Below are 5,595 nucleotides of genomic sequence, written 5' to 3'. Positions count from 1 at the left end.
TATACAACCATTTAAGTAGCTGTTCGCGGTGTTATATTGGCTTCATGATAGCCTCATTACACATAAATATCTAATACGTACATTACGATTGTCTCTATAATACCCTCGTAAGATTTCTTTGCAGCCGTCAGCAGGAAATGCAAGCGCTGCCACCTCCAAAGCTGAACTGGAGCTGCTGCTAACTTTCAGAACGCTTAGTTCGAAAGAATGCACTGAAATTGATTATCTATAACGTTTCTGATACTCTAAACTGAAAAAAAAAAAAACTCGAACATTGGGAGACGCTGCCACTGCTCCACCTCAAAACCGTGGTCTTCGAAGCACTTTTTGACATGTTGCTTTTTCTACGCAATTTTTTTTTTTTCAGCCCTCGGCCTTGTCATGATACCTTTCCTCTACTACTCACACAGATTATACACAAAAGTATGGTCACTAACCAATGCATAACCGGCGGTCGATGCTAAAAGTGCCTTTCTTTTTAAAACTGCATGTGATTGCTGTAGCGAGATAGCAAAGTGGGCGAATTGGTTACGATTCATCATACCTTTAGCAACAGCGCAAAAGCAACGCGGAAACAAGGAAGAAACACTCCTATGAAACAGCGCCGTGTCGTTCTGTTTCTTCCTTTTGTCCGTGTCGCTTTCGCGCTGACCAGAAGTACGAGTCATTGCTGTGTCAATATTAGCAGGCGTAGAAGTAGGGCAGCGCGGATCCCGTAAATGCTTGCTTGGGCGTACAACTGAATAATTTATAATTGTGAGTTGGCTGAGTATGAAAGTTGTGTGTGGAGTATGGCGGTATTTGATTACGCGAGCATGCAAGCAGTAGGCCTGTTTCACTTTGGCCAAAGCTCCAACTGCCGCTGCAAGCCAGCCATCGCCACATTTTGTCGTCTTTATTCCTTACGCTACGAGGAAATATGGTTCCACCTATTCAAGATAAGGCCTGACATTCTCAAGAACACGCCACTGGGCGCCATAAGAAGCGTGTATATGTGTGGTGATTCCGAATTTCTGATCGGTGGGTCTCACAGCTATCGCGGCTGCCCGCACACCGTCCGCCAGCGCAAGGAGACGGAGCTGCACATGATGCGCGCTGATTGGCTCGTGTCCGTCGGCAAAAGTTCGCGCATAGTTCGTCTGAAATCTCTGTATATACTTTAAAAGAACAAGGCAGTGTACCAAGCCACTTTATAGTCAATAATTTGTGTTTAAATACCAGTCTTCCTTCCAGCTACGACTTTTTTCAAATCTCGAAGGCCGTGCTTTTACGAAATGCCCGCTCTAAAAGAAAATGTAGATCTCGGAGGCTAGATTCACTTGTTAACCGCAGCGCGGCGCTGCCGCAGTGTGACGGTTGGGCCACGTTGTGTTAGTGTGCGCGGTGAGAGTGCTCGTTGCAGTTACACGGTAATTGAATCATATTTTCGAACTGGCTAAACAAACTGTGATCCGTATCGTGTGCATTAACCATCAGGAAACCTCTGGACTCGTGTAATGCCATTCATTCGCCTTATGTTTCCTGTGATACGCCTGTCTTATGTGCACTACAGCGCCCGTCCGAGCTGCCTTTGTTCTCGCCTGTCCGCGTTCGCTCGTGAAATACCTGGTACTGTGGCTTCGAATTCTGGTGCGTGGAAGAATTTGTTGAAAGTTGTGCTTTCGTGCGCTGGTGTTCATCGGCAATTCGACCGGATTCGCGCCGGGAAGAGCGTCGTCGCGTGGTGCCTGCGAGACAAAGGAGCCGTTCGCCGACCGCATTGAAGGTAAGCAGGTCTGACGCTTGCGCGCATTCTCGCAGCTTATGGTTCATGTAGTAAGCTTTGTGGAACGACAACAGAACACTTTCGTAGCGTATGTTGACCACGTTGCTGTGCACATTGAGCAAAGCGTTTCACGAGGGGAATTTCTGTGAAATGTATTATTTCTCACCGCTTACTTGCTTTATGCAGTGATGTGCTAACACCGCCGATTGTTGGGACTTAATGGGCAAATATTTACGTAAACGCTGAAAGTTACTGTTTCCTCGGTAGTTTCCCAGCACAAAATTCTTCCGTAGATATGCATTTCCGCAAGTTACGTGTGTAATGCATGTCGATGTGTCACGGGCATCGCGAGTTGGCATTCGACTGCGGTGTTTTACACTTGAGCAGATATTAGCTTATGTGAAGATTATTTTATTGATGCAGTTCAGTTAGAAGTCCAGCTTCGCGAGAACCTGTCTGCATTGTTTCTGTTCTTCGGCGTGTTCGCTTATTTGTCTTCTATATTGCACGGCAAATATAGACCGATATTACAACAGCGAAATTTCTTTTTAATCGAGGCATGTCAATCAGACGCTCGTTTTCATCAATATTTTGATCTGAAGAACAGGATGTCAGCTCCTGCGATTGTTGTGAAAGTATGTGGGTTGTAGCACTGCGTAAATAGGGCTGCGATTTTGTTGCGATGCTTTCCACTGGATGTTTGCCTCTCTTATAGCCCACCATTCACAGCTGGCGGTTCTAGTCAATAACGATGGCGGAGTGTCAGTCAGACCACTGAGGAAAAGGAGTAGCATAGGAAAGGGCATCGCTACAAAATCGCGGCCTAGGTTTTAGACCGTTCATAAACGATTGTTTTGATTCGCTACATATTTAGGTTTTGGTGATAATTTCACAGATATTCTGATGTTTGCTGCTGGTTTTATTCCCGCCTGAATTTTAAAATATAACAGTGTAACCTCGTGAGATATAACTACGAGACATCTGTACAAGCAGGCACAGATTGATGTGAGTGTCCCTTTTTTTTTCAATTCCACATGACACTAAATCACACGCTTGAAGTTTCACGTCGCATTAAATTAAACCTTTCTTACTGTTGAAGGTTATGCGGGTTCTGGAGTCAAGCCTACAACCTGTAGGAACCTGCTGCACTGCTACATACTGGATCGCACAATGATGCACTTGACCTGCATGCTTTTACAAGGTGAGTAAAAAACTAGCTGCACTGTGAGTTGTAGAATATTCCTGTGTAATATGCAATCATTTTACTGTGTACGTGTGCCATTTCCAGGATTTCTACTAGCAGATCACTTGCACAATATCTTTTATTTATCTAGGGAGCCTTCAGTTGAAGCAATGTAACCAAATTAAATTCTGAGATAAATATAAACAGGGCTGGAGTGACTATGCAATGTATACGCGATACAGACTGTATATTATTCGAGCCAGATTGCTTTTTTAGCAACGTCATTGAGGAACACGAGGGTGTCTATGAGCCACCCGAGAGAAACGGAAGGCTTTGGTTACCTTAATAATTATTAATCACTTCTCACACTAATACCTGCACACCTGAATTCTTCCCTTTTCTCAGTCACAATTATGTATTGCATACCATAGTTCATCTAAAAAATACCAGCATGAAGGCAGTAAAATATTCTGATTTATTAGGTAGCTGCCAAATTACTAGTCACAGTATGAGTGCTCAATTTTTAAAGCAAACAACAAGCCATTAACCTTTTAATGTGGCAAGTTCAATATGTGTCTCAAGAGCTCGTGGGCTTCCGGGTGGAAGCGGGTCTCCTTTATATGTCACAGAAGTTTAATTGGTGATAATGTGGTGTAGAATGCTGCTGAATCATAAAAGTCAGCCCAGTAGACTTAGTTGCAAGCCCACCATGGCAGCACAGCTGAAAGCAGAGCATTCTCTGTTGCATTGCATTTTTTTCTCCGTTTCGCTGCACTGTTTCAGTTGATAACACAAACTTGTCCTATGCTGTCATTTATCTCAAATCTTTTTTACCTTCTCTTCTTTATTACTTGTCAACTGCCTAATACACAAGCTTCCAGTGACACGCAAACAATGCGGAGTACTACCTAAAACTTATGCATAACCTTTGAGTGTACTCGCCCCACTTACACAATGCCTCTAGGGTCCTTTAAGGTATCTTTAAATAAATAAATAAATGGTTAAGCAGAAAGCCTCCTAAGTAATGCTGTCACACAAAAGTTGTATAACAGTGCGGTATGTCTTAAGATTAATCATAACTAAATTTGTGGCCTTCAAGCCCTAGCTTTTTCAACACAATTGTGTGTGCAACAAACACCGTGCTTTTTAACCACTATTCTTATGGTGACAGACTTCTGTCTGTTTAAAGTAAGCGGTCCAATATGTCTTACTATTTCTGGTTAATGCCACTGCATTCTTGACTGTTGCTGCAATGGTGGCGGCTTCAAGGCCAACTAGATGTCCCAGACTCAGGTGAAAACATGAACACAGTGTTTGTTTCTTTTGATGATGGTTGTACGTGTGACTAAAGCCTAAACAACTCGCCACACGAATAACACCTTTCTTGCTTGTGAAGCAGATGCTGCTACATACACCGAATGTTTGCCTCCCACCTTCTGTGGCATGCTGAAGGTAGTAAAGTGTTGTGCTAAAGGTTCAGTAGAATGCACACCTACAGCCTGCAACTGACGATAAAGATGTGTAAGAACTACAAAAACTTTGCGAAAATGTGAAAAATGCACAGGATATTGTAACGCCTTTCAATTTGGCATTAGAATGTGTGCGCGGCTAACTTTTAACCACATTACATTATGGCATCGACAGTAGCGTTGCGCGATGGGAGCTTTCCTGGTAGATACTGGCAAGTTTTTGCTCGTGGCATACTGAGGGCCTCAACTTCGGGAACCTCGATACTTGAGGTACCACACAAAGGTTTATTGGCCAGTTGCCTACTCGTACAGTTCATGTACTACTTAGCAGCTGCTGCAATAATGATTAAAATAATTTGTGAGCAGTTTTATACCTGAGTGGACTGGCAAACAGTGCAGTCTCTTTCAAACAACTAGTTAAAAGCTTCTGTGTTGCCCTGATGTTTTTATGAGCTATTTTTGACTGCTGCAAGTTTCTTAGCTGTGCATACAGGCCAAGCTGTTCTTGCTTATATGAATATTTTTGAATAAGTGAGAAAGATTGGCTTTTGTTTCGTTTTTCAGGTGCCCTGTGAGCTCTCATCCAAGCACCGCATTCCAGAGGTCTGCTGTGAGCAGACGTGGCAAATTGAAGTAACATGCAGATCGTCCAATAAACTACTTGTAATTTCAGACTTTACAAAGTATAGTCAAAACTTTCTTTTAAAAGTGTAAGCACTAATATAACCTAATTTTCCAATCAAACATTACATTTTATATTAGTAAGAAAGACATAACTAGAACAACAGCAGCACTGCAGTGAAGAACGTACAATGGTACTCAAGTGTTATACTGAAATATTATATGAAGGCCAATTAGTTTGTAACTTTAGAACAAATTGGCATGAATTTCTGTGCCGTAGCAGTGTTCCAATCCGTATACTGCATCATGTAGGGAACAGTAACCTTACAATGAAACCAATGCAAAACTTTAAAACTCACAAAAAGTGCATAAATATAAAATGGGCACAGGGAACTTCATCTATGCATGTCTACACAAAATAGAGGATTTAATCACTGGGGCTACATTAAGGATGCATAAAGGTGGGACATACGAAGGAACCATAAAAGCAGTGGCCAAATTTCAACATGGAGGAAATATAAAGGACGGTAACGTAAAGGATGCACAAAGGAAGGACA

General features: G+C 42.5%; 1 long non-coding RNA gene across 1 annotated transcript; it reads left to right on the top strand.

The window, feature by feature from the left end:
- The first annotated feature begins 1,352 nt into the window (after positions 1-1,352).
- On the top strand, positions 1,353-5,260 carry LOC140213597 (uncharacterized). The gene is made up of 3 exons (XR_011890495.1): positions 1,353-1,765; positions 2,865-2,966; positions 4,982-5,260. It is a non-coding gene; the product is annotated as an uncharacterized lncRNA (long non-coding RNA).
- Positions 5,261-5,595: the final 335 nt, after the last annotated feature.

Source organism: Dermacentor andersoni, chromosome 10 (assembly GCF_023375885.2).
Source record: "Dermacentor andersoni chromosome 10, qqDerAnde1_hic_scaffold, whole genome shotgun sequence".
NCBI classification, from domain to species: domain Eukaryota; kingdom Metazoa; phylum Arthropoda; class Arachnida; order Ixodida; family Ixodidae; genus Dermacentor; species Dermacentor andersoni.
This window is presented reverse-complemented; position numbering and strand designations above follow the sequence as displayed.